This window comes from Peromyscus californicus, unplaced genomic scaffold, assembly GCF_007827085.1.
Source record: "Peromyscus californicus insignis strain IS unplaced genomic scaffold, ASM782708v3 Scaffold_8__1_contigs__length_139910024, whole genome shotgun sequence".
NCBI lineage: Eukaryota > Metazoa > Chordata > Mammalia > Rodentia > Cricetidae > Peromyscus > Peromyscus californicus.
In genome coordinates, this window is record NW_026294606.1 from 46,626,073 (window position 1) to 46,648,720 (window position 22,648).

Below are 22,648 nucleotides of genomic sequence, written 5' to 3' on the forward strand. Positions count from 1 at the left end.
CCACCTGCTCTTGTTTCCTAGGGTCCATTTGTCCACCCAGCCAAGAGCAGGGATTTAGAAAACCTTCTTATCTAGCAAACAGTCTTGCTTTCTTCTCTAGGAAAATTTGCAACGTGTTTTATGTTGCTCTTTTCTGGACTTCTATCATGTGTTAGTGTCCCAAGAGCAAGCTGTGGGACATGAATTAGAGAAACATGGGAGAAGGCTGGGGCCGTGCACTCTAGCAGTCTATTACTGATGGAAGATCTGGGACCAGCCTGTTAGACCCTCCAGCTGGCAAATGCTTTATTACTCTTTCATTCAAGATTCTCTTATATCGGGTTTTCTTATGTATATTCCATGGGACATCCTTTCAGCTACAAAACCATTTAGATAAATAGAGAGGAAGTTAGCTCCCCTGCCTCCAATCCCCCACAAAATATACATTTTTATAGCCTGTCTAACTTTATTAATTGTTGTTATGATTCTGGAAGAAATATTAGTGTCTGGAAAAATAAATTATTTAAAAACCAGTCTAACACCAAGTGAATACAACATCAAAACCACCTATAAATTTGTCACTATATTGCAAGTTTAAACCATTTGCTTGAATTTTATAAGCCAAACAAGTTCATTTCCCCATCACTTAAACACATTGATGGGTAGTAGGTGGATTATAGTATATGACCTCATTTGTGAAAATTAATGCCTTTGGAAGTCTGGAGCTAAGTACATGTTTCTAGGACACCACTGGTTCACTGTTATAGTTCCTCACAAGCACTGAATGTTTCACACATATGTGGCTCTCCATGTGTATTGTACCTAAGCTGAAGCTGCCCTGTATTTAATCTTACCTACATACCCACCTCTATGCTACTTAACTGATAAGGTAGATGGATTTTGCTGCCTGGTTTTCTCAATCTTTGTTTTTCTCTGACCTAGCAGACTACCTCCCTCTCTTTAAAAATAATTTTTCTCCCCTAAATTTTCTGTTCCACAATCATATTTTAGCCTGTGGTACTGGTGAAAGGGGAATTTGACCAGGCCCTCCTCCCCTTCAAAGCCTTGAACCCTCAGTAAAAGTGTCAGGAGACATTTCTCTATTTTGTCTTGTTGGCCTGTCTAGCTTCATCTTTTCCTATTTCTTGCCTCATAGTTTCTAAATCAATCAAACTTCCCACAAGCTTCTAATTAGGCCACAAGTCTTTTCTGAATACTCTTGCACATTACACTTTATGCCCTCCCTTCAACTGACTAACGTTTAATCACCTTCAGCCTAAGCACTATGTTTCCAAAAGGAGATCCTTAAATTGGTTCCAGTCCTTAGCTATGGCTAGCATCCTGAGGTGATGTCCCATCATGTTTTTACTCTACTGGGAGTTTTCTGGCTGAGTTAAACTGTTTCTATCTGAACCAGGAACCCTAAGGTGGAGACCACATTTGTCTTACCACTGAATCCTTATCAATGATTCTATATAATCATCATTTAGAACCTTTTGCATGTTAAAAGAACTAACCAAGTGCAAAACATTTCATTATGGTATATAAAGCTTTCTTTAATAACTGTCCTTGAAGTTAAACAGTGTCACTTTCTGGCTCCAATGTAGCCTCACTTCACCATACCTTCAAAGTGCTCAAGCAGAAAAGCTACCAACTAGACCTAGCATGACATTTCTAGTTTGTGCCGATTAGAATTTTTACTAGTTTTCCCTGTAATTATAAAAAGTGGTTCATATTAGATGATAAATAGTGTCTACCAAGCCCAGTGTTCAGGACCATACCTTGAACAGTTAGGCAAGCTTCAACTTTCCCATTTAGAGGTGACATGGAAGATAACTAAAGAATTAGGTTAGTTCATTTGTATGCCAGACTAGCCTTTAGAGGGATACTCAGACTTGCATCCGACTCAGGGTGTGTATCACATTTTATCAACGCATACTATTTTCAAATGCCTTGCATCTTTGTTAAAACAAAGCAAAATAAAGAAGCAGGCACAAAAACAATATACTGAGTACATCTGTATGTATATGCCAGGAATTCTGTAGTTTTCTTAACATTCAAGATTCCTATTTCACTTTGATGTAGAGCCAGGAAACATGTGCTGTTTTGTTTCATACATGTGTGTTATCATTATTGTTGTTCACTCTAGGCATTATTGTCTCTTTTTTGGTTTGTTTGTTTCAGCTTCCCTTATTCCATCACATTTTTTCTACACTACCCACTCACCCTCTATCTCACTCCTACACTCTATAATTAAGGAAAAGAAATCTTTTCAAGTAATTATCAAGATTGGCTGTCTACTGTGTTCAAATTCATTAGATAATAGCTAAGTCTACATTTATTTCACTCTGTACATAATGTTTTACTTTCACACTTTTTCACTCTTCACAATTCACATAGAAATAATATCATAGCTGTAACAGGACATATTAAAGGTGTTCTCTAAACTTGGCATATTTGGGGAAGCTTGGGTAGAAGGAAGATGGTATCTTTGGCAGTGAGATACATGGGGAAGCAGGCAGCACCTTTAAAAATGCTTTTAGAGAAAAAAATCACTGCTAGTGATTATCCCCAAGGAAGGTTCATGAAGCAAACTTAAGTAAAGCAAGAATAGTATAAGAATGAATTCTGTCAGCACGTAAGATATGTATGACATTCATGTACCACACATACTCTAAAACTAGAACCAGAACAAATAAGCACATTCAAATTTTAAATTATACAGAGATTCCCCTTTCAACGGTATTAAGTATTTTAAAAGAATAGTTTTCATTAGTTCACATAACAACCCCTTATAGATTAGCTTAGAAACTGAGAATTTCAAGTCTTACCAGATTTAGAATATGGAGAGTTGGGGTGATTTAGGAACAGATGTATGTTTTGAAATTTTCTTGGGTGATTTTGCCATGCAGCCAAGTCTCTCACTTTACAAAAACTGCCAGAAACTATGACTAATAAGTGTATACCTGCATGCGGTCAATGGACAAATACACAGAATTTAACCAGTTCTCTGTTGCTAGATATTCTAGTTGTTAGATTTACTAGCCCCCAAGTTTTAAGTGTTTTCAAAGCTATTGATTTCGTGTACTGCAAAATGTTAAAACCACTTCAACAGGATGTGAAAAGCCCCATCCTGTTAAATTAGTTTTATTACTACAACACGAAAAATGCTAATTCAATGGGTGAAAGGTATTTTCTTTTATAATTTTAGCAGGTTTTGTAAATTCCTCTACTGACCAATCCATTGCTTGTTCTCATCCATCAATTCCATTTGAAACTCCATCTGCCACTCAATACAATCTGTCTTCAGTAAGGATATTAGCCTTGAATTATTCTCACCTTTCCATGATGCTATATGTTTGGACACCTGTTTCTCTATCTTGACCCAGGCCTGTCCATTGTTTTTCTGGCCACCATGGTCATCACTTCTATAGCTCTGCTCAGTTCTGAGCATTAGCTAAACTCTGACCCTGCAGCTTGACTCTAGGAACAGTATGTCAAGCAGACTTCCAACAACCACAGACTGAAGGTCTATGAGCATCCAGCTTTAGCCTTTCACACACACGTACACACACAGAGAGAGAGAGAGAGAGAGAGAGAGAGAGAGAGAGAGAGAGAGAGAGAGAGAGGAGGAAAGATATTAATTGATTGGGTTACCTTTAAATGTGAAAAGGGGAGCTAGAGATGGCTCAGCAGTTAAAAGCACAGGCTGCTCCTCCAGAGGACTAAGGTTCTGTTCCCAGGAACCATCTGTAACTCCAGTTCCAGAGGATCCAACGCCCTTTTCTGACCTCTGTTGTGGACAAATTTCTAAGCAGTCTTATTAAATAAAAACAAACCCCGGAGCCAGATATTAGGGTGAATGCTGAAAGATCAGAGAAACAGAACAAGCCACACCAATCTCACCTCACCAATTCCTCAGCTGATCTTGTTTCCTCAAACTGAAAGCTTCTGAGTCCTCACCCAAATGAATCTCAGCTGAACCGCTCTAAAAGCTAAAACCTTAAAAGGCTCTAGTTCCTGGTCATCATACTTTATATACCTTTCTGCTTCCTGCCATCACTTCCTGGGACTAAAGGCATGTGTTACCATGCCTGGATGCTTCCAGTGTGGCTTTGAACTCACAGAGATCCAGACGGATCTCTGCCTCCTGAATGCTATGAATAAAGGTGTATGCTACCACTGCCTAAACCTATGTTTAATATAGTGGCTGTTCTGTTCTCTGACCACCGCATAAGTTTATTGGGGTGCACAATATATCAACCACACTCTGTGGGCACCAGTCACACAGGTGGTACATAGACTTACATGCAGACAAAACATCCATACACATAAAATAAAAAATTTTGAAACTCTTTTTTAAAGATTGGAATAAAAGAAACTTTTTCCCTATAAGATAAAATTGATACAAAAAGGAAAAGAAGAAGTTAAAATTATTTGCAGATCATATGATTCTATACATAAAAGAACATAGACTCCAACAGAACTTCCTATAGCTGGTAAATACAGTCAATAAAGTAGCAAGATACAAAATTAACACACAAAATTCATAAATTTTCCCATATTCAAACAACAAACAGACATAAAGAAATCAAGAAAACAATACCAGTCACGATTACCTTCAAATTATATCTGGGACTAAAAATAAAATAAAATAAATGACCATCGATTGGCAAGATTAATATTGTGAAAATGGTCATTCAATCAAAAGAAACATACTAATTCAATACAAGCTCCATCAAATTTCCAGTACAATTACACAGAAAATAAAAAACACCCACCCACCCCCCAAAAAACCAAGACAGACAAAATAATTCTGAACAACAACAAAAATAATTTAAAAATCCTGGAAGTATCACAATCCTAGATTTCAAGTTGTATTACAAAGAAACAGTAATAAAAGCAGCATGGTACTAGCATAGAGGAGTTCTGTGGGACTCCTAACCGTGGGAGCAGGTGTGTCCCTGCCTCTTTTGCCTGCTCTTGGAACTCTCTTCCTCCTACCGGGTTGCCTTGTCCAGCCTTGGTATGAGGGCTTTTGCCCTGTCCTGTTGAATCTTGTTTTGTCCTGTTTGGTTGTTGTCTCTTTGAGACCTGCTTTTTCTGAAGGGAGATGGAAGAGGAGTGGGTCTGAGGAAGAGGGGAGGGGTGGAGAAGCAGGGAGGAGGAGAGGGAGGGGAAACTGTGGTCAGGGTTATTGTATGAGAGAAGAACCTATTTTCCATAAAAAAGGAAAAAGAACATACTTATTGATCAGTGACATAGAATTGAGGACCTTCATAAAGGCCGCACTCTTATTTCTACTTGACTTCTCATAAAGAAGCTGTAATGGCTTGAATGAGAATGTCACTCAAGGGTCATAACTTGAACACAGGGTCCCAAGTTGTTGGAAGTGGAAGTTTACAAGGTGTGGCACTATTAGAGGAAGTGTGTCACTGTAGGTTGGATTTGAGGCCATTTCCAGTTCTCTCTCTCTCTCTCTCTCTCTCTCTCTCTCTCTCTCTCTCTCTCTCTCTCTCTCATGCTTGTAGTTCAAGAGGTGACTGTTGCTACTTACTACAGCTGCTATGACTGCCAAATGTTTCTACGATTTCCCCATCATTTGGACTTTAAACCTCTGGAACCTTACACTAAAAATAAACTCTCTTTCATAGGTTGCCTTGATCATAATGTTTTACCACAGTAGCAGAAAAGTAAACAACACAGAGGCCAACAACACACATTGGAGAAAAGACAGAGTTTTCAACAAATGGTGCTGGTCAAACTGGATAGCTACATTTAGAAAAATGAACCTGGATCTTTATCTCTCACCCTGCACAAAACTCAGCTCCAAATGGATAAGGACCTCAACAAAAGACATAGTATCCTGACTATGGTAGAGGAGAAAGTATGGCCTGAACTCATTGTCACAGAAAGGACTTTCTAAACAGGCCACCCATGGCACAGGCATTAAATCCAACAATTAATAAATGGAACCTCACATAACTAAAATGCTTCTGCACAGCAAAGGATACCATAACCCAAGAGAAGAAACAGCCTATGGAATGGAACAAAACTTCTTGTTAAAAATCTATTTATTTATTTTTCATCCCAGCCACAGATTCCCTAATTCTGACAGAGAATTGGTAGCTAGAATATAAAAAGAACTTTAAAAACTAAAAAAAAATAAATAAATAATATATTTTCATATCTTGAATTATTTTCACTGTTTTATTCAATTGTGCTTTCATAGTCTTTATTCAGACATTTACTCATATCCTCTTTAAGTTCATAATTACTACTTGAAATCATTGTTTTATGTATAAACTAAATTACTTTTCTCGGGGAACATTATGATGGGGATGCCGATTAATGGAGAAGACAGTATGTCTTGGTTAGTCATGTTGTATTTTTGTTGTAAAACCTAGGCATCTGGTGTCAGATTATTGTTAGGGTTTCTTAATATGGATGTCTGGTCTCACCTTTGTTGAGAGGGTGTTGGGATATTTGCTGTTACCCTAATTTGTCAGGTTGTGGGTCAGCTGGATGTTGCAATAACAGCTCAGCTAGAGATAAGTTCAACGAAGAATCAGAACCCCTGTAGACTTAGAGTATTCTAGGTGATAATCTTCAGATGTCTGGAGGGCTTGCAGGTTTTTTTGTTTTTGTTGTTGTTGCTGTTGTTCTTTTTTTGAAAATGTTAGCATTTCATTAACCTACTTGGTGGCTTCAATCCACCAGGATAAAGGCACCTCCAACACCCTTTATCTTCTCTTCAGCTCTTCTGCTGAAAAATTTGGCTTTCACGATGACAGGCTGCTTAGGGAGCTTTCCCTTCCCCAGAATTTTGCAGTAGCCCGATCGCACAACATCAATGATGGGAGCAGCTCCAGTCTTGTTCTTTTCAGTGTTGATCCACCCATGTCTGCTCCCTGACCAGTGTCCACAATGTATCCAGGTTGACAGTCGGGCAGAAGCTCTGGTTCACATTTAAGTGGTAATGACTCATACCAACTTTCCCAAGGTAGCCTGGATATTTGTCGAAATTGATCCTGTGGTGAAGCATACCTCCAGCATCCCCACGGCCTCCTGGGTGTGGCCATGGCCATGGCTCACGTGACCCCGGAGTTTCTGGGTCTTCCTCTGTCTGCATGGCATGGCAGCAGCAGAAACGAAAGAGCGGGCTTGCAGTTTCTAAAGGTGGTTCTTGTGCTGCAAGAGCTGTGGTTCACAGTTGGAGTGATGCATCCTTGGTGAGAGAAGACCTAATGATGCTACATCAGCATAATATAGAGGTAAATGAGGTGGAGAGCACCCTTGGAATCTCTATCTGGGATTTCATGTACAGGAGGTCACATGGTCTTAGAACATCTGGTGGGTAGCATGGCAGGCTGGCTCTGGGGTCCCTACATGATGTCCCAGGTCCTTACCTGGGATTTGAGTTGCAGGACCCCACACAGTCCCAGAGCAGTGTAGTGTAGTGGGTGGGATAGCTGAAGGAGAGGCAGGTGGACTGGCTGTAGGGATTCCTACTTGGAGTCACAGTCATATGACTCCAGTCTGAACTGTGGGTTGAATCACTGGCCAGTGAATATACTGGTTCTGGGAGTACCTACCTGTGGCTCCAGTTTTTAGGACTATACAAAGTCCCTGGTTATTTGCAGTGAGTGGTGTGGCTAGCAGGCAAGCAGGTGGACTAACTCTGAAGTTCCCTATCTTGGGCTCCAGGTTACAGATCACCATGCAGTTAGTTGTAAGATAACACAGACTGCATTAAATGTATAAGAACTCATTCTACTAACGTTTGGTTGTCTCTTAAAATATCCCTAAGAAACTTGGTGATCATTTTTCTTGAATTTTTAAGTGTATCTAATTTTCAAGAATTCTTTCTAACACTTTTACCTTTTACCACTGAAATTATTAATGAGATTGACTTATGGAATACGGGGTCATTTTTGTTATTATGATCATTTTTTTTTGCTACTCAGTGCTTCATTCTGAGTGAGTCAAATACTAGGAAAGACAGTATTACTACTGGGTGTGTGTATGAAAATTTTCCAAGGGCTCTCAGGCATGAATCCTCTTTAATGGAATCAATTGCTACATTCTTAATGTCTCTGTGTTTTCCCTAAATTGATCTTCCTGAGAACAGACCCAGGATCAAGTCCAGCCATCAGGCTGACTCCTTTCCCATCACTTCTCACAATTGCCTTTTGTTCTGAATAAGAAAGACAGAACTCTCACCCATCTGAATTTAACTAGTTGCATCCAAGATTTAAATCTCTAATCCCTAAGAAAGTTTCAAAATATAGCTCTAGGTGTTGAGAAAATAAATGATGTTAATGACTACTTAATAACCTCCCAAGCTTGTTACTTGTTTTTCAAGTCTTCACTATCTACAAATTGAAATAGGATTTAATATACTATCAGTGTCAGATCACCAACATTTAACTTACAAGAAACTCAAAACTTGCACAAAACAAAACAAAACTTGCCACATTTTTCATTTCTACTCAAGATTACAATAACTTCAAAAAATAAAAAATAGCAATTTTAATGATGACAGCTTGCGTTAGTAATTCTAAAACTTGGGAGACTCTGGCAGGACAATTGCCATGAGTTTCAGCCCACTGTGGGCTACATATTGAGTTTCAGTTCAGCCTGGGGTATATAAAGTGAGACTCTCTCTCAATGAAAAAAAAAAACAAAAAACAAAAAGAAAAATTTCTGAGATGTTAATCCTCCGTATATACTTATAGATGCATCCATATTCTTAAGGGGTATTATCAACAAGACTTTCTTTTGTATTTAATAATTATCCTAATGTATATCATTTACCTTTCATATCATTTTCCTCATAAATATAGGTTTTATACTTAAAACAAAATTTTTGAATTTGAAAATAATTGTCTTTTAAAGATTTACTTTTTAATGTTTATTATTTATATGTATGTTTGTGTATGCCAAAGAGGCAATAAGTGGGCATCAGGTCTCTGGAGGTGAAAATTCAGGCAGTTGTGAGCTACCCAACGTGAGTGCTAGGAACTGAACTGAGGTCCTCTACAAGGACAGCAAGAGCTCTTAACTGCTGAGTCCTCTCTATAGCCACAAAAAAGTAGATTTGTACAGATATGTATGATGGGTATTAATAAAAGCCTTCAAAGATGAAAAATAATGTAATAGAATTAATGGTGGGAATGGCATGGAAATACATTTCAAGCTAAAAAAGGAAATGTGTATAAATTTAAATTTTAAAATGTGGGCATTCTCACTTATTTTTAAATGGTAATGGGTGAGTGATTAAACTTGCTGTGGTAGTTCATTGCATGACTATAAACGAATGGATATTTCAAACGTTAGTACTTAACAATATTCCAGGAATTACAGTCTTTCAAAATATTTCAACTGAATGAAAGTAATATAATTTGAAGTTGGATACCAACTTTGAAATATATATGGATACAGACATTTAGACATTTATACAAGCAATGATAATAATTGCTTTCTAACCGTGAAGAATTCACTTCACTCAAACATGAAATTCTCCCAGGTCAATAAAGTACTGATTAAGTGGTTTGTGAGCAAAATTTAGCTTTCTGTGGAATGATCTAATATAATCAGAGATGATTATTTAACCACAGTCCATACAGTAAAAAATAGTATAGATATGAATCCAACTATATCAATAGCCACTTGGAATATTAATTGTTCTAAAGGACCGATTTCAACCAGAAATTGTTAGAGTTCACCAAAATGTATGACCCTACAACTATATGCTGTCTAAAAGAACTCAACACTTAATCTTAAATGGTAATGGGTGAGTGAATAAACATGCTGTGGTAGTTCATTTCATGACTATAAAGGAATGGATACTTCAAATGTTAGTACTTAACAGTATTCCAGGAATTACAGTCTTTCAAAATATTTCAATTAGCTAAAGATATATTCAGCTATAAATTTAACATAACTTAATCTATGGTTTCTATATGAGGAAAGCTATAAAAGTCTGATGAAATAAATCAAATAAAATAGAATGATTAGTTATGTCAGCAGATAAGAAAATGCAATATTTTCAGGATGTGAATTCTTCAAAATTGATTATTAGGCTCAATAGAGTCCTAATAAGAGTCTTGACAAGTCATTTTGTGAGTGGTAATGAAATGACCCTCAACTTTAAGTGCAGATGCCAAAGATTCACCAGTAGTCAACAATACAATTGGATGAAAAGGGTAAAATCAGGAAACTAACACTACCTGTTGTGGTTTATTTGTACACTGTATGAAGATATATTGCTGTGATTGGTTTAATAAAGATCTGAATGGCCAATAACTAAGCAGGAGAGGTAGGCAGGACTTGTGGGCACAAAGAGAGGAAGTAGGAGGTGCCATTGAGAAGCAGAGTGAGTCAGACATAAAAAATGGGAGAGCAGTAAAAGCCACATGGTAGAATGTATATTGATAAAAATATGTGTTAATTTAAGTTATCAGAGCTAGTGGGACAAACCGAGGCTAAGACCAAGATTTCATAATTAATAATGAGTCTCCTTGTTGTTATTTGGAGCTGGCAGCCCAAAAGAAATTCCGATTACAACTACCCAATTTCAAGACTTACCTCAAGAGTAGTATAAATTTATAGTAATCAAAACAGGTGGGAGAAAGGCAAATAGATCAGTAGAATGGAATAGAGGTTCTGAAAATAGAATGACATTACTGCAGCCACTGCTTTGACAAAAATGGGAAGACAATTAAGTGGGAAAGGACCATGCTTCTGTAGATGTAACCAACCGTCTTATTAAATAAGAAACACAGAGCCAATACAGAGATGAAAACCAAAAGGTCAGAGCAATAGCTAAGAGCTAAAAACCTTACCCTTCACTGTCGCTGTTGTTGTACCTCTCTGAAAAAGAGTTACTTCCTGTGTCTGTCTTTTTTTATAGAGTTTCTATTCTGCCTTCTCATTGGTTGTAAACCCAACCACATGACCTCCTAGTCACTGCCTGTCTATACAGACCTCCAGGTCTTCTATGGTTGGTATTGAGATTAAAGGTGTGTGTCTCCATGCTGGCTGTATCCTTGAACACACAGAGATCTGCCTAGCTCTGCCTCCCAAGAGCTGGGATTAAAGGTGTGCACCACCACCGCCCAGCTTTTGCTATGGCTTGCTAATAGCTCTGACCCCTGGGCAACTTTATTTATTAACATACAAATCACATTTCAGTACAAATAAAATATCACTATATGCTTCAGTAAGTGAGCTAGGACAATTAGACATGCCTGTTTTAAATAATGACATATATGCATATATATGTACATATATACTTATGAATAACATGTAACACATTGAAGAAAAAGAGGCCATGAAAGAAAGCATTTGAAAGAGAGCAAAGAAGGTATATGGAAGAGTTTGGAGGGAGGAAAGGAAAGAGAGAAGTGAGGAAATTATATTAATCTCACAAAATTAAAAAACATATTTTAAAGAAATGAATCCAGATGCATCCCTAAGAGATTTCAGAAACGTTCACTGACATGGATTGCAAAGTTAAACATAAGAGACAAACTGTAGTAACAACACAGGAGAAAACTGAAGTGACTGTGACTGTTGTCCTAGTTGGCGTCTTGGTGATATGATAAAAGGTTAATGAAAACTAACTCAGAAAGAAAGAGGTTTATTTGACATACATGTCCTGATCACAGTCCACACTAGGGGTTATCAGGTAGGAACTCAAGCATAAGCAGAGTCGGAAACTATGGAGAAAAGCTGTTTGTTGGCTTGCTTCCTGCTTCTGCTCAGCCATCTTTCTTATAGAACCCAGAACTGCCTGCCCAGGTTTGGCATTTCCCACAGTGAGCTGAGTGGGTCCTCCTCCATCAATTAGCAATCAAGAAAATGCCTTACAGACATGCCCCCAGATTAATACGATAGTGGCAAATCATAAATTGAAAATCCCTCTCTCCAGATGTGTCAAGCTAACAACTAAGAATAACCACATCATGTGTGACATTGGATTTTTATGTTCAACACCCCAAAGCACAAAACATAAAATTAAATAAATGGGAAGTGTGAAATATAAACTTCTGCAAATGACATAGTTAAGAATGGGTGCATGGGAACCCTTTGTACTTGCCTGATGCTCCTTTCAATTCAAAACTACTTTGAAAGTCAGGTACTTCCTTTCTTAATAGCTACAAAATACACAACAACTTAGAATGGACTTTTTAGGAAGTCTCCTCAAGTTAGTTTAGGAAGTTGAAACTATGCAATGTTATAAAAAGCTATTTCCTTACAATATCAACCAGGGGCAGCAGGCAATCCAAAAAGACTTCTGACTTCTATGGAAATCTGAATGGTTGAAGTGAGGTCGTTTAAACATGAAAGAAATGGGATAGTCAGACAGAAACAAAATGAAATTGTCCATCTGTTTCATGACAGTGGATCATAAGGTCAATAGGCAGCAAGGAGGAATTGTCTGGTATGTGTTACTTTTATATCCTAGGCTAACACAAGTATTGCTTGTTTGTGTATGAACAGTGTCCACCCAAAATGCAAAACTGTATGCTGAGCAAGTTTTTCTCTTCTGCCACCACTAATAATTACCCATCTATCATCCTGCTATGAGGCAAGTTAATTTAAATTTGTTGGAAGATTTTTACACTTTTTTGGAAGAAAGATCTATTTTATGTAAGGAAAATCAAGTGCTTTAGATGGTATTAAGGTTAAATTAAGCAAGAAGGTTGGTATCAGACTTGAGTTCTAAACCCAGCTCCCCTGACCGCCCTGAGCTATGACTTTATTTTTATGTTCCCAGTTTTCTTGGGTGCATCTCTAAACTACACTCTTGACAATCCTGGTCCTGAGCTAGGGACAGGAGCCAGCCTCTGTAGTAGTAACCACAAGGGTGTCTTGCCTTGCCTCCAGCTTTTCCAGAGGGTTGATGGATGGAAGGTGGGAGCAGAGGACTAAATGTGAAAGAGAAAGGTTCAGCCTTGCCCTTCCTCTTTTCTTTCCAAGGGTTGGGAGTGCCTGGATTCCCACAACATTCTGCCTCTCCAGAAGTCCTCAAATTTACCTTATAGGCACAGGGAGAGAGCTCTAGGGCTCTGCCCAGTCTTCTGAGGCTTCTGTTGTTTCAAGCCAATTTATAGATGAGAAAACAGGTCTTGGAGGAGTTCAGTAATCTGTGCAAAAACATCAACCACTAGAAGACTGTAGCGAGAGTTTTCCTGCCTGGCCCACAGTCAGGACAAATCTCTATCACCTGCCAGTCCCACAGCCGCTCAAACCCGACCAAGTAAACACAGAGACTTATATTGGTTACAAAATGTATGGCCATGGCAGGCTTCTTGCTAACTGTTCTTACAGCTTAAATTAATCCATTTCCATTAATCTATACCTTGCCACATGGCTCGTGGCTTACCGGCATCTTCACATGCTGTTTGTCATCGTGCGGCTGGCAGTATCTCTCTGCCTCAGCCTTCCACTTCCCAGCTTTATTCTCCTCCTTGTCCTGCCTACACTTCCTGCCTAGCCAATGGCCAATCAGTGTTTTATTTATTGATTAATCAGCAACACATTTGCCACACAGAATATCCCACAGCAGAAGACTGTGTTCAAATCCATATCTGCTAATTCTGGAGCCTTTGCTTAAAATATTTTGCTATATTCCACCCCAATTTTTGGACTGTTGACATTTTTAAAACTCTCAAGACTTTGAAATGACTCCTTTTTTTTCTATTTTCCTATCATGTTTCTAGATACAACAAAAACGAGAAAATAAAAATCCTAAAGACCAATCACTTTTTTTCCTTCATCACAGCATAAGTGTTGTGTCCTCCAAAGTTTCTTTGTTGTGTTGCCTACTAATAATCATGGTACCATAGTTAGAATGATACAGAATGTCAGAACTCCATGATATATGAGTGGAAATTAACTGAAAGGGGGGGTGACCAAGGGTAAGAGAGCCAAGTGGCCACCTCAATTGCAGAAATCTAGGTCAGTAATCATGGGGTAACATTACGCTTTCCTTTTCACTCACCAGTCAGAATATTATGTAGGATTAAAAACAAATTTTTATCAATTCCATACTAAAAATCCCTCAGGATTCTTTCCAACACACCTTTCTCCCAACTTCATGTTCTTTAAAAAAGAACAGCTGAGTCCAATAATTAGTGCTGCTCATATACATATTGTTATGGGTCATCCCCTGGACAAGTTCAACTTAGCAGTGGCCAATCTCCTCCCAAAGAAGGACTCCAGTGACTCTGGATAGCCATCAACTACCAATAGCTTTTCAGCTAGAGGTGGGGCCTTGGTACCTCTCCTGTACTGATGCTAGAAACTTTAACTGGCTTGATCTTGAGTAGATCTTATGTAGGTAATCACAGTCTTCTATGAGTTTGTGTGAGCAACAGCTATGTTATTCTAGAAGACGACATTTCATAGCAATCCTCCCTATCCTTCAGTGCTAACATTATTCCACCTCGTGTTCCATAGTGTTCCCTGGGCCTGGAAGGGTGGTCAGGGAGATACAGATGTCCCACTTGCTTATGAGCCCTCGTAGTTGCTGCTGCTACCACCTTTTTATTATTGTTATTATTATTACCATACTCTATTTACCACACACATTACTGAACATAGATTCCTATAGCTTTGGGGATGAGGAATCTGTATCTTCAATCATACATAAATAGTTGGGAATTGGCAAAAATCAAACAACAATTTTTTTAATTATTGCATAATTAGTTTAATTAAAATGAACTGCTTATAACCTATATGCTTTTGATTAATTTAAAATAATTCATCCAAATTTTGTTTCATAAGGGAGAATTTGACTCCACTACAAGAAGCTTCTTTTTTTTGTTCCCATTAAATATTTTATACTAGAATTTCTTTCATTACTATTATAATTATGAATTTATTATTATTATTATTTTGGTTGTTGGGCTAATATATTAATATATTGGTTAAAGCTAAAAGGTTAAAAGTAACTCTTATTTCAAAAAGTTGGAAATATGCCTAAGACTCAAACACTTAGATGCAGGCTCCTCCTGTCTGAATTGCTATGTGATTTGTGGCTTATGTCATGAGATCAGAATTTGGGCAGGGTGGTAGCCTGGGAGCCTGTCATCAGCCCTTGTGGGATAACTGACAACTTCATTGCAACTCCTTCACTGAACTGCACTTGTGGTTTCTGAGCCAAGAACTAAGCCCAAGATCAGAACCAATGGGTCCAGGGTTGGGGCAATTGCTTTTCTCCCTGAACATTGATGGTAGACAGTGTTTCTGCTTTGCATCCTATACACCAATTACAATGTTGCTTTTCAAGTTAAAAAAGAATGTGTAATCATTTTCCTCCAAGGACTGATTGAAAAGAATCCCACCAAGGACAGCCCAGGAACATTCTTTTTGGTATTTCACTGAAATTAGGTTCCATGAGCAATGAAAATCAGATTAACTCAAGTGTGCAAGCTTGCTGCTTCCTCCTTGTCTGTAACCTTTACATTTTATCTCAGCATTTATATCTCAGTTCAAATGATTCTTCAAGCTCAAAGTAGATACAGAGCCTCCTCCTCTCAAATGTCCCCCCTATACCCCTTTGTAATAATTACCTTTTCTTATCTGTAAGTCTCTCTCTCTCTCTCTCTCTCTCTCTCTCTCTCTCTCTCTCTCTCTCTCTCTCCCTCTCTCCTCTAAAAGACAAAATCTTTTAGGCAGAGATTTGCTTATACTCCCTTTTCCTCAAGCTTCTTCAACACTTGGCATAAATAAATGAGCAACATTTTTAACAGAAAAATAATGTAGTCGGAAGTTTTTTCCAGTCCCACCCAGCCCCGCAGTCCCGCAGTAGCTTATAAAATAATTACTCAGAGGCTTATATTAATTATCAGTTGCTTGGCCTAAGGCAGGCTTCTTGCTAGCTAGCTCTTATAACTTAAATTAACTCGTTTCTATTAATCTATGTTTTGCCACATGTTCCATGGCTTACTGGTCTGCTGACATGTTGTTCCTTGAGTGGCAGGCTGGTGTCTCTTTTCCTCTCCTCTCTCTTCCTGTCTATCTGCTTGGATTTCCACTGCCTCTAAGCTGCCCTGCCATAGGCCAATGCAGCTTTATTTATCAACCAATCAGAGTAACACATATTCACAGCATACAGAAAGACATCCAACAGCATAATAACTAAAAATAAAATGAAAATTTACAACTCACACAGCTAATTGTCTTCTTCAAGAAAGATCTCAGATAGGAGCATGATTTTTTGACAGAGAAAAGGCTTTATTTTTACTAAGAATTTAAGATTTTGTTCCAGTATGGTGAGCAAAGCACGGTGACAGAAGAGTAAGACAGCTGGTCATGTTACATCCTCACCTGGAAGCACAGAAAGATGCCTGATTTTCTCCTTTGATAACTTGCATGGTACCTTCTGATATTGTGAGATTTCATCCTCAGAGAGAAGACATCTAGGTCTGTCACAGTGTAATTCTTCCTAGTCCTGTGTCTGAAATGTGGGCTGCACTCAGCAATATGGATTTAACATTCAAATTCTAGGAGACAACCAAGGACAATGGCAGTAGCCTATACTGTTTTGAGAGTCTCTTGACTCTCTGACCAACAATTAAAAAAAAGGTTTCTCTGATACTCACATTTCTGTTAGTCTATGGTTCTTGTGGGGACTATTATCACTCTAAGTGGCATAATGAAATTTAAAGTATGTCAATATGTACAAACATACACACAGACACACACACATACATGCATCTATATATACATAGAATATGTATATGCATGTGTGTGTTTGTATGCATATGCCATGCATATATAAATATGTGTATATGTGTATATAATTTTAGGTAAATATAAATTATTATTATTCCTTTGGGCTTTTTCAAACATCATTAGTGTTATTTATTCCTCCTCCCTCCCCTTCCCTCTGTATTTCACTTGCTCCTCCCTGTTGGGGAATATTCAATCACACTGTGAACCCCAAGTTTGCATTTGCATTAATTAAATAAAATTAACCTTGGTTCAGAAGGCTGCATAAGCAACTAGTTGACAGAAAGTAATTATAGAGCCTCAGAGGACATCCAGGAGAGATAGAGAGACATGGGAAGAAGTTGGGTGGGGTTTAGAGTGGCACAGCTTTTTCTGGTTTGACAAACTGGAAGTAGGAGTACTTTCGGAGACTCCAGCAAGGAAAGAAGGTTAGCTAATTGTGACCCAGCCTCTCTGAGCTAGCTATTCACCCCAGCCTTTGAATCTTGAGTCTTATTTATAAACAGAATGATAGAGATACCTTTAGTTAAAGGCATCTTTAGAGGCAGTGACAGAGCCAGTGTCTTCAGGAACAGGATTCCTGCAAGGAATTCCTGCAAGGATTCCATGTCCCCCTTCATGTCACCTATATCTTGCTAGTCACCCTTCTAGAGATTCTGCACTCCATGATTCCATTTTATTTTTCTTGTCTCAGGGGTTGCTCACACCTGAAGACTCAGAGCTAGAAACCACAAATAACAGAATATGTGGCATTCGTCTTTCTGGGTCTCAGTTATCTCACTCACTATATCTTCTCCTTCAATCCATTTACCTACAAATTTTATGAGTTCATTATTCTGAATGACTAGAATTCCATTGGTGTGTGTATATACCACATTTTCATTATGCATTCATCACTGGAAAGACATTTAGGTTGAAAATTCTTTAAAATCTCTCTGCCGTATGACCCAGCTATACTTCTTATTGACGCATGGCCATAAAAGTCATCATCCAATTCCACAGATACTTGATCAGCTCCATGCGTTGAAATGGAGTGCCAATGCATTTTAATAAGTTTCTTCTTTAACTATAGCAATGAACTGATCACTTATCCATTACTTGATATTTATCAAGCACCTATTCTTGTCTGGTAAAGTTTAAATAGAAAATATCCTCACAATCTTACTTATTGAGGCTCCAGGTCTCCAACAGGTGACACTATTTTGGTGGGGGCTGGAAATATCAGGAGACAGGCATAGTTAGAAGCAGGTCATGTCCTTTGGGCTCTATTTTGCCCTATTATTCCTGTGGCATGTACTATGTCTCGCGGCTACCTGGAGATGAGCAATTTTGCTTTGCTGCTTCCTTTCATGGCTGTTAGCTTCACTTCTGGTTTAAAGAAATGGAGCCAAAGGACCATAGGTTGAAACATCTGAAGCCACAGATCAAAACAAATCCTTCCAACTTAAACTGCTTCTCTGGGACATTTGGTTATGGTAATAACAGCAGTTAACTAACATAGTTTTTAAGCCAATGCTGTCTCTCGTTAATACTATTTCTCTGAAGGTAGAGGTGACTCTGACCCCACAGACTACAGGGTTGGCTTCCTTTTCTGGGAAATTACAATCTTTAGAATTCTTAAGATAATTTCTTTTTCTTTGACTATAAGCAACTAAGGAATTCTGAGGAGGAGGAGGAGGAAATAGTTTTCCCCAGGGAAGAACCCCCTAATTGATTATCTAGTATCAAGTGGTCAGCTTTAAAAATAGGCTGTGATTTAAAGGAGATGAAAAAGTGGGTACAGTAGAGGTATTGTGGGGAGTAAAGGGAAAGGTGAAAATGAAAACATTTTTTAATTTAAAAATAAAGCCAAAAACTTTTAAAAAATAAAATTAAAGAATATTTTCCTTTATCTTTATTTCTTCAATTCAATGACAGTTCAATTATAACTTTTATTGTTGTTCTTGGTATAACATTAGCACCATTTTCCCGGGGCCCACATAGCACTGATATTTTAATGGCAAGAATGAATACTGACTGCCTCAGAAGACATAAAGGAGATTGTCAGGCAGCCATCAACTGGAGAACTGTAGCCAGTGGCTTTTTACTTTGCTGACTCAGTATTGCCTTTTCCTTCCCTGAAACCACAGGTCATCCTTTTCCAGTGCTTCACTTAGCTCTTTGGAGCAGGGCAGAGAACAGCTTCTGAAAGAGAGATTGCTAACTCCTTGAATGTAACTTGGTCTTATTTCATTCAACTAGCAAGGCCAGTGGCTCATGAAATGTGCTGCAGAGAGGTGACTGGTTCTTGGCTATCACAACAGGTTATGGAATGGAATGTTTCCTCTTGTCTAAAACTTTTTGACAAGTCTTGAACTTACCCTAATGATGTTTTAAGTACAGTTACATTCCAGAGGGATGTACTAAATTAGATGGTCCCTACAGGGCTTGCGAAGCAGTATCTAGCCATCCTGAATCATCCCAGAGGGTCTATAAAAAGAGACTAGTAAGATTTCAGTAGAGGGGAAGAGAATTCATTTCTCTGAATTGAGTCCAGAATAAGACAGAGCACCGTGATATTTTCTTGCTCCCCCTGCTTTGCTTATGCTGCAATCCAAACAGTGGACTGCTGGAGATACAGGCTCAGATGTGGAGGTGGTCTGTGAGAGGCAAGAGGATTTATAGCTCCTGCCAGCTGGACAGGTCCCCAGCTGGAGTAGAGCGAACAATGACTCATACTCGAAGGGCTGGAGCCTATGTGCCAATAGACTGGACTCTTACAGTCATCTACAGATACCCAGGACTCAGAAGTAGGCTGAACAATTAACAGGAGCAGGACAAGCAGTAGGACCTGCCTGTGTGGTAAGGTGAGGATAGCTGAGGATACCTGGGTAGAGCAGGTAGGGCTCAACTCACCTTCAAAAATGTTCAAGAGAACTTTCTGCCATAACAAGGTGGACTGAAAACAGGGAAATAGAAGAGATGACAAACTTAGAAGGCACTGGAAGCTTTGAATGTGTGGGAAGACAAAGGTCAACCCATAAGATCCTACCACCAAACCTCTACAGATGATGATGCCTCCAATACAGTGAGTGTTCTAAGGCCTAGGGAGTACTTCAGCCAGGACCAGCTTGGAACCAAATCCTTTTTCTCCATGTATTAACTGCCCACCATCATCTACATCACAAGGACCAGAAAGAGGTGATGGGATGTGCATGAGCTGAGGAACTCCAAAGGACAGAGTTTGACTCTTCAACTGCTGGCAAAGAGACTCTCAAGTAAAACTAGACTTATGGAGAGGATGGTACTTTAAAATTGAATGTAAGTTTAGTATAAAAATAGCAAAACTGTCTTAAAGCAGATTTAAATTTCAAAAATGGCAGTGTCTTCTTACCATGCTGCTGAAGTGATATAGAATGGGCAGTGACAAGAAGGGTTTGAAGAAAGCTGTAAGAAAGCAAAGCTATTTCCAGAGTTTACATCACTGTCAGTTTCTTTCATGAGTGAGTGGCGTCCTGCAAATGGGTTAAAGCTGGACTAATCATATCAGGGAATATGGCTCACGGAGAAAAAGTCTCACACAGCAGGCCATTGAGAATTCCCTCCCTCTTCTCTAGAACTATCCTAGGTCAGATGAAAATGCATTCTTCTTAGAAATGCACTCTATTTTAAATAATATGTCATAAAATATTGAGTTCACTAAAGCTGGTTAGTTGCAGAACTTAGAGCAGAAAAATCACTCCTATATTCACCCTCTATGATTTCACTGTTAGATTTTATTTTTTATTTATTCTTTGTGTCTTTTACATCACGCATCTCCATCCCATTTATTTCCCCATTCCTTCATATCCACCCTCTGCCCTTTGCAACCTCCCTCCCAAAATAAAATAAAATTTAAGAGAAAAAAGAAAAAAAGAGAGACAGAAAAAAAAAATCAGTCCCATCATGGAAGTTGTAGTGTGACAGAGTGAGTCATGTAGTAAACTCTTTTATTCACATATCTTTACTTGCAAGTGTATGGTGATATTTTGTTTGTGCTCTAACAAATAAAACTTGCCTGGAGATCAGAAGACAGAGCTAGCCACTAATTAACCATGGAAGCCAGGCAGTGATGGTACACACCTTTAATCCCAGCACTTGGGAGGAGGAAATAGGAAGTGATATGGCTAGGTGGAGAGAGGAAGTGATAAGGCAGGGTGGAGACAGGAGCTTGGCCCCTTTCAGGCTGAAGAGTTGATGAGCTAAGAGGTGGCTGTGACATGCTCCTTTGTCTCTCTTATCTTTTAGCATTTATTCCAATATCTGGCTCTGTTTTTTTATTATTATTATTAAGACCAATTAAGATTTGCGATACATCTGGCATCCAACTTTTGGGGCATATATTCACAAAAGCCACTTTCCTATGGTTTTGAAGGCAGCGGCACAGGCTCTGAGTGAGTTGGGGTTTTTCTGTTGCAGCCTATCTGCAGCAAACACCATAGGCTTTTGGGTTCCAAAACCCTCAGGAGTTAGCCACTTCTGCACATTCCCCTGTGTAATGGCTGGTTCTTTGACTTCTCTCACGGTGGGTTGTGAGCTTTCCCTGCACCCTCTCCTCAGGCTGCTGCCACACTAGGTAGCTGCCTTGAAAACCTGCTTGGGGTTCTACTGTTCTGCAAAGAAGCAGTCAGCCTCACATTTTCACTGTCATCTGAATAGTCACCGTCTTCGGAAGATTTGGTGAGACAACTGGGAGTTCTTAAAGGGAGGAATTAGTTAGTTTAGAAATGGGAAACACTGTTACAATGGAGGGAGTTAGGTCTCTGTATGATAATACGCTGGGTGGTTTGAAAATGAAGCAAGTAAATAAGACAATAATTAATTTAGATGGGATTTATGTAATATCAATTATAAACATTATCTGATCATTTTTGTTTTATCATTAAAAAAGTTGGTTAATTTGAGTGTCAAAATTAAAGTTTTAGAAAAACTTATGAAATTAGATCATAGGGATATTCAGACTCAGACAGAGGAATTTAAAGGAGAACCAAACTCAGCAATGCATTATAAGGTTAGAGAGAAACAACCTAAGGTTCTCTAACCTAAGAAACAACCAAACAGCCAATGTTAATTTATCCAGTAACCTTACAGGAACTGCCAAATGATAGATATCCCCCAAGGCTGTGTAGGAGCTGAATAGACTCCTTGTGCAAATGTTAGATTCATATGGCATGCATTAATCTTTTGTGAAGCAGATGTTAAACTCATGGTCAACTTATAATAGAACTATCCCTCAAGACTAGAGACTTGGTTACAGCACTCTTGGAGCCTGGTCCTCAGTTACAGTGGAAACCTGGTGGAAAGATGAGGCTAAGACTATTGAACAATGAAGTAGGGCTATAGGTATGGAAATCTCCCAAGACCAGCTTCTTGGACAGGGAGATTATGCTAATGTACAAAGGCAATCTCTGTATGATGACCACACCCTGGCTTTCTGCCACACAGCAGCCTTGAATGCTTGGGACAGAATTGAAGAAGTAGGAAAGAAAATTGAGTCATTTACTAAAGTCATACAGGGCCCAAAAGAAACCTTCACAGATTTCTTACAAAGATTGATTTCAGCAGTAAATAGAATGATACCAAATTCAGAAACTAGACAAATAATTATTGAATCTCTGGCTTTTGAAAATGCTAATGCACAATGCAAAAGGGTAATTAGGCCATTAAGGGCAAGATCAGCACCTTTAGAGGAATGGATCCAAGGCACAGTTAATATTGAATCTCATAACCATGATGATGCTTGGATAGGAGAGGTGATTTCCAGAGCTTAGAAGAAAAATCAAAATGTCAGGTGTTTTGATTACAGTACATAAGGTCACCTAAAAAGGGACTGTAAACATGATGTTCCTAGAAACAATGTTTTTTGTAAGAATAATCCCAACACAAGTATTCATTACAGAGAGTA

The 22,648-nt window shown here is 38.6% G+C and overlaps 1 pseudogene; it reads right to left on the reverse strand.

Moving 5' to 3' along the window:
• Nucleotides 1–6,686: 6,686 nt before the first annotated feature.
• Nucleotides 6,687–7,116, reverse strand: LOC128104489 (60S ribosomal protein L27a-like; annotated as a pseudogene).
• Between the last annotated feature and the right edge of the window lie 15,532 nt (nucleotides 7,117–22,648).